Below are 8,133 nucleotides of genomic sequence, written 5' to 3'. Positions count from 1 at the left end.
GAGCATCAAAGCCTCAACACTCTGGTCCTATGGAGCAGGAATCTCCCCACTGTGTAAACAGGGCTCCAGTCCTTCCCAACTGTGAAACAGATTGGATTTGAACCTGCGTGTGAACCTTCACATCTATACCGTACCATTCAAACGAAGGGAAATGAGCATGTGGGCGGAAAGAGGTTTATCTTGTTTTGGGTCTAATTTACCGAAAGCACAAAGAAAGCATTGATTGGGGACTGATCATTTTCAAAACAAGATGTGTGGTATCCATCTCAAAGGTTTCATGGAATGGTATGACTCTGCAGGACAGGTACACATGATTTGTAATGCAGAGGTTTATTTTGGATGGATCATCCAAGAACAATACATTATTTAAAGATTTCTATAATCATGGGGCACCTGGCCAGAAATATTGCTTTGATCGCTGTGGATGAAATAAATCCTTCTTAGAAGACAATGAAAAGATGTTACCACTTGTCGCTGTTGTTACTTTCACTTAATTTAAAAAAGAAAAGACCTTTTGTGTCTCTCTTCCAGACCCAGAGGAGAGGATGAGAAGAGGGGTTTATTTTGGAAGAACAAAGAGGGGTTGGTAGGACTGGACAGCATGCCATCAAAGGCAGGGGTTGATGACAAGCAGAGAGAGTGTGCGTGTGTGTGTGTGTGTGTAGATGTGTGTAGATGTGTGTGTGAGTGTGTGCAAAAGTAAGGGAGTGTGGTTGTGTGTCTGTCATGGTACTATCTACAGTTCTTGGGCACTCTGTCTATGACTATGAATGTACACACATCATGGACACAAGAGCACACACACACACACACACACACACACACACACACACACACACACACACACACACACGCACTTACAAGTCTGTGAGGCTTTTCCTGATAGAAAAACATTGCTTAACAGCCAGACGAGGGCGCTGCCTGGTGGATATGAAGGGTAGTGTGACCAAATCTGTATCTCAACATCTACACTTCATGAACTCCATGGCTAAATGTGTCTCCTTAAAACTTTATTAAAGATAAATTATGCTTACAATTGTACATTATTTTAGACTTATTCCCCATTTATTAAACCTTTTTAGCGAGACTTGATCTTCTTCTCAAGTCTCGATCTTCGGGATCGTGGCTAGAATTGAACGTTCTGTGGATTTGCACAATGCTTGGCCACAACATGGGATGGAGTTAGAAGTTACAGTAATATGTCAAAACATAACTGTCATGAATGGACACTTCATACTGTGCTGTAATGAGAAGAGTATGTCTGGATCTTAAGGGTACCAGACAAAAAAAAACAATTACATCATACAAACCTAAGCCTCTATCTGATTGTAACAGACCACATTGTCAGCTAGACACCATACTGTAAAATGATTCCCGGATGAGCATGTCTGCTTGATTTTGTGTGTGAATATGTTCCTTCCTCATTCTTATGCAATAATTATACATTTAAAGCAATGTTTCTTTATACAACAGTGTGTGAATGCATGCTTGTGCGTTTTTCATGTTTTTATATCTCAGTAGGGACTTTAACCAGAAAGCACACTAACCAATGGGGCTTTTTTAAAGGCTTAAGGGTTAAAGTTACAATTGGGTTATGGTCAGGGTTAGGCTAAGGGTTAAGGTTAGGCATGTAGTTATGATGGCCCAGGTTAGGGTAAGGGGCTGCGGAACGTATCATGTCAATGAGATGAGATGTCCCCACGGGGATAGAGGAACAAACGCATGTGTGCATGTGTGTGTGAGATGGAGCCTATGTGTCCCCATCCACCTTTTGGCTGCTCCAGATAAGAGCATCAAAGCATTTGAATGCTTATCACCCCTTGTTCTAATTATAGCAGTAAGCCACAACAGTACAGGACAGAACTGCAGGCTGCTTTATGTGCATGAGAGGAAAGACTCACATCTACCCGTAGCAGAAGAAGTGTGTGTGTGTGGTTCTGTGAGTGTGTGGGTAAGAGTGAGCGAGAGAGAGGGAGAGATGGAGAGATCATCAGCCCTTGATCATCTGGCTGTGTTTGATTGAATTGGTACAGGTTTAAAGACTTGTTTTGATATCGATGCTTTTGTCTTTTGTTGCATAATTCAATAGGAAGCAGCAGGTGGGGTTGTTTAACACCAGATGCTGCTTTTGTGTTGTTACATGGTACATGTACCTAAACAGGGTGGCCACATTCGCTTCAAAGGTGGTATTCACAATGTTTGTTGTTGACAAATTGTTAATATATCTATCTCTGTACTAGGGTAAAATACTAAAGAGATAGATATATTAATAATTTCTTTGTTTTATGGGTGATAAGCCTGTCAGCTCAGCGGAGCTCTTGCTGCTGCAGAATATCAGAATCAGCTTTATTGCCAGGTACGTGTACACATATGAGGAATTTGATTCAGGATTGTGCATTGCTCACAATGTGCTTACTTATACAATAATACAATAATAAAATCAAACACAGGCTACAGTATAGAGAACACATCTATACACAGTATAAACAAAAACAATATAGACAGATTGAGATTGTGCAATGAGCAGAGTGCAAAGGATGCAGGTGTAAATTATTATTACCATTATTGTTATTATTATTATTATTATGCACATGTACATAAATAAGTATTATGTGCGGGTATTATGTACTTGAGGTGGGTGGATTTGGTATATAGTACATACAATATACAATATGAACAGTTGGAACAGCTCTGAAATAGAGAACAGAGCATGATGAATAAAAAATAAGTGGTAGTCTGTAAACAGGTGGCTGATTAGAGGCAGAGTTTTATTGCAGAGGTTATTGCACAGGAATTGTTCCTGACACCGTGAGACAGAGGTCAGGTGTTCATCAGAGTGATGGCTTGTGGGAAGAAACTGTTTCTGTGTCTGTTGGTTTTGAGAGGCTGGCACAGAGAGCTGGGTGAGTTTGGTGCTGAGGATGTCCGGGATGATGGTGTTGAACGCCGAGCTGAAGTCCACAAACAGGATCCTTGCATATGACCCTGGAGAGTTGAGGTGTTGCAGGATGTAATGCAGTCCCAAGTTCACTGCATCATCCACTAGCCTGTTATCCCTGTAGGTAAACTGCAGAGGACCTGTAATGTCCTTCAGGTGAGCCAACACCAGTCTTTCAAAGGAATTCATGACTACAGATGTCAGGAGGACAGGCCTGTAGTCATTAAATACAGAGATGGTGGGTTTTTTGGGGACCGGGATGACTGTGGAGCGTTTGAAGCTGGAGGGAACTTCACACAGCTCCAGTGATCTGTTGAAGATCTGTGTGAAGATGGGGGCCAGCAGATTTTCAGGCAGGATGGAGACACACCGTCTGGGCCAGGAGCCTTCCCGATCTTCTGCCTTAGGAAGAGCTGACTCACATCCTCTTCACAGATCATGAGTGCAGGTGAGGGGTCGGAGAGGAGGGTGTTAGCATGACAGTGGGGGAAGGTGATTGTTTGAAGTTGGAACTGGAGTGGGGGAGGGGTGTGACTGTGTGGTTCTCAAACCTACAGTAAAAACCACTCAGCTATATTTGATAAGATCATTATATGTTTCATCCGTCAAATCTTTATCTGCAAAGTAACATGCGAATATAGCTGATGAGTAAAAAGTAAAAAAGGTAGAGGGGGAGAAGAATGAAGTGGCAGAAAGTGTTTTTGGATACATTACGGGGTAATATCAGTTTCTAATCATGACATTTTGATGGTACAGAGATGTATCTTCTCAATTATAACCGCATGCTAGTATAAGTAGGTTGACAAAGCAGTAAAACTGCATATTTCTCAATGGAGGATGACTCTTTATGATATATGAACTACCCCATTCAGTGGTGTTAACAATCCTGCTTTGTCATAGATGGGAAAATATGTGAATATCTGGTGAGGGTGTGTGTGTGCATGTGTGTGAGCACCATTATCAGCACTTCCATGGCCATGCAGCTGCAGACGGGGAGGAGGAGAGGCAGCTCTTTTACAAGTCTGTGACATTCACAGTGACCCACCTGTTTGTGTGTGTGACTGTGTGTCTGTCTGTGTGTGTTTGTGTGATCCCACCTGCCTCTCTCTCTCTCTCTCTCTGTCTCTCTCTCTCTCTGCCCTCTCTAGATTGTATTTTGTCTCCACCTGTCTGTGTCAGCCACGCTAATCCCTCCCACCGGCTTTGACAGACACATCTGCGATAAGACACGACACCCAATCCCTTTATGACTGTTTGATCTGCACACACACACACACACAGAGGCAGATTCCATTCCGACTGATTTCAAAAGGCCGACCAAAACAGTGAAGAAAATACAGCAGTCAGAAAAATAGTTTTATGTTTTTTCACATTCTTTATCCCTGATTACTGTATTTTCATCAATATTCCTTCAAGACTGTTTATGACTTATACAACTTACATCCTTTCAAAATAAACCTATTGATTCCAGGCATGTTTCATAAAATCATGAGGGAGCAGGTGCGTGCTGGAAAAAGCTTCATCAGAAAGTCAAATTCTTAGTAACTAGAGAAACAATAAAGCTTTTCTCATCATTTATAATTAAATTTACTTTTGTTAATGTGGTGTAACCATACACTTTGGAGTCAATATTCAATCATAACATTGTATGTAATTTACAGTAAATATCTGATTTATTCACATTGTAAGGAAGACATTGTTGTTACTTCTTATATAATAGGAATAGATATTTGTCTTTACACCATTATGTGTATGTAAACAAATACAAGGAGGTACACAAAAGAACTCTTTTGAAAAAACAGATCTCTGTTGGTTAGTGTCACCTTGTGCTTGATTTTGCTCCTTGTTAGTTTATCTGGTGAATATGTTATTTAGGAAAAATAGTGAAGCATTTCTTCATGAAATGTGACCATTATTTCTCTACCTTCTGAATATTTTCCATATACGTAGCTCTGCTGCATCTCAAACATGTGTCCAACAATAAAAGGCAAAGAATTTAAAGCATCGCATTGTCTTTGCCTTGCTCACTCCCACTGTCCTGCTGGCAGACCCTGAGCTAGTTGACGAGAGAATTCTCTCACTAAAGCTAATATTAGTCAGAGGTCTCAGAAAGCTTCACTCCTCCTCTCTTCAGTCATTCTGCCTGATATGTCATCCCGCCGCTTCACTAGAACTAATTAAATGTTAGGGTGAGGTGGCGAAGATGCCTGCTGACAGTAAATGTCACCACCAAGCCCTTCATGACAAATATTTCCACTCAGTCCAGGTTGATTTGCAGTCATCTGGGTGTGACTGCCCTCCAGTGGTCAACTTGTTACTTTTCCACCCCAACTCTACAGATTGAGAGTGCTTTAGATTGGTGCTGTTGGCTGTTTAAAAATCATAACAGGCATAACTGATTTTGAAATAGTTAATCAAGCTTTCAGAATCACCTTTGAAAATCTCCTAATCACAGGCCATGTCTGCAGCACAGAAACAAGTAGAAAAAGTACATGGATATATAGTTTTTTTTTCTGAAATTAAAATAAATTGATAAATAAATTTAATCTCTCAATCTTTTTTGCATATTTTAAAGCTTCCAAAATGGAAGTAAATATTAAATAAACATTTGGTATTATTGGTGAACTAAATGCTCTAATTAAACTGTATTGAATTAGACCTCTTGACAGTCACAAAGGTCTTAGACAAGACACAGAATAATAACAGGTGTTTTTGAAGATGCTTTTAAAAAAATTTATATCAATTATTAGAGGCCACAACATGCCATTATCATGTTATGCTGGTATAAATGCTGCCTTTTGTGCCACAATAAGGTTCTAACTATGTGTTCCAGCTTTGTGCAGTATAATAATAAAATGCTACATCTCTATGTTTTGCTGTGTGGCTCTGCTAAGTTAGCTGATGCTTAATTTTTACAAAGAAAAAGTCAAAGGCTGAGATGGAATCTGGATTTTATGACACACTGAGAGAAAGAGAAATATTGATAATGTGGAACTAAAGTTACAGTTGCACTTTAACACCACCAGGAGGCAATCTTACCACAGGAAACGCACAGAGAAACTTGTGAATGCTCCCCCATTGAGTATTTTCTTGCATGATACAGAATATGCACACAGCAGCTGGAATTCTTGTTGATGTATTGCTCTTTATCCTTTCAGCTCAGTCAGCAGACTTTGATAACCAAGGCAATATACCATAGATGATGAGTTTGACGTTGCTGTTATGCAATGGAGGTCAACTACTACATTTAAAAACAAGCATCTTATACGCTCAGCACTGACACCAAATATCCTGAAATGTACCTTTTTAGAAGGAGAATTTTTATAAAGTTGTTTACAGAAATGACTACATTCATAGTTTTCTGATGTGTTGACAGCAATGGACGTTCATATGTCTGGTTAATTTACACATCAGACATAATACATTCTCTTAATCCTGAAAGGAATAATCTGTGTGAAAATCTGGAGCACAAAACAACTCCACCTTAGTGTGTGTTTGTATTTTGTCTTTATTTTTCTCTACTACTACAGACAGTATTTATGTAGGGATAGTAGACATCTTGCATTTATGTATTGTATTTATTGTGCGTTTTTTTTTAGTATTTATGGTGTTTTTTTAAATAAATTGTAAAGTAAGAAATTAATTAATCCCTGCATAAGGGATGTGAGTGCCCTTATTTCATTTGGGTCTTGTCACTGTGCTTGATATGATGCACAACTGATTTTGTTGTAATGCCCATTAGTGCCCCACAATCCCACAATGCTAAAGCTCACTTCACAGGGAGCTGGCAGAAACTCAGACTCAACTCTGTAAACATCATTTCACAGCAGTGAGCTAGGATATTTGAGGATTTAGCAATTCATCATAAGGAATTTTATCAGGCAGCTACCAATCACTGAGGAGACTGACTAAAGTGCCTCCCGATTACTGGTTAACAAATAGGCCTAGGTTGTCTTCATTTAAGTGTATTTATCTTCTTCTAGCAACTAATTGTATTTTATGAACATGCATTGCTTGTGTATTTTGTCTTATATAGAAGAATCAGACGGAGCTTTATTGCCAAGTACTGTTTTACACATACAAGGAATTTGCTATGGTCATAAGGTGCTACACGTAGACAAACATACAGTCGACATAAATACATGTAGAAATATATAAATATGGAATAGTAGAACAGCGTTGCAGATATATACATGTGCATTATTCTGCGTCTGTGCCGTGCAGAAGTAACGCAATGGAAGAGAATACTGTGTACATATAAATATATAAACTGACAACATAAAAATATACAATAATCAACAACAAATATGTGCAACGTGCCAGGTCTGTGCACGACACAAGATGAAACAGTATATAACAACAGTACATGGCCACCTGCATAAAGAAATTATTATATTTACGTGTTTCAGTGTTAGTTTTGCAACACATGCTGCACTAATCAATATTTTTTTTTACATAAAACATGGATCAGATGTCCAGGGCCGTGCAGAGACCTTTGGAAGGGCAGGTGCTCAAAGTATAAAAAGGGCATATCACTTCTCTGCATTTAACCCATCCTATTTAAGAACAGTGGGCTGCCATCGTACGGCACCTGGGGAACAGTTCAGGGTTCAGGGCCATGCTGAGGGACCCCCTTCGGCATTGGTTTGTGCTGGACTCAACACTGCAACTTACTGGTTGCCAAGCTGAGTCCGAACAGACTGAGCTAACACAACCCCAAACAAACCTTTCTCATTTTTATTTGTTAATGAACATTTCTTGGTGCAACCAATTTTTCAGAACATTTTTAACAAATACTTGTGTGTGGTGGCTACTGTCCCCAGTGTCAATGACCCTCCTCTCCCTGCTCCCTCCCTGCAGGTTGAGCTACTCCATGCTTACCGCTTCACCTCCACTCTCCTCCTGCTCTCTCGCCCTGTGGTGACTCCCTGCTTCGCTAACACACGCCTCCTCCTCTTCCTGGCAGTGGCCACGGCTCTCCTTTACTCCTTCAAGTGCCTGTGCCTGCTTTAGGTTGGGTACTGCAGCTGATGTTGAAGCTACTGCAGCCCTGGTCAGCAAACATATCGGTTATTTACATGCATTTGGCAGCAACCGTCTGAAGACTTTTTTTATTGGCAGGCAAAGTGAGAAACAGAGAGCAGAGGGGGAGGGATCAGGGGCCAGTAAGAGATGTGATTGCGCCTGCCCAGTAT

The sequence above is a fragment of the Micropterus dolomieu genome, linkage group LG07 (assembly GCF_021292245.1).
Source record: "Micropterus dolomieu isolate WLL.071019.BEF.003 ecotype Adirondacks linkage group LG07, ASM2129224v1, whole genome shotgun sequence".
In the NCBI taxonomy this organism is placed as follows: Eukaryota; Metazoa; Chordata; class Actinopteri; order Centrarchiformes; family Centrarchidae; genus Micropterus; species Micropterus dolomieu.
The sequence above is the reverse complement of the archived record's forward strand: the minus strand, read 5'-3'. Positions refer to the sequence as shown.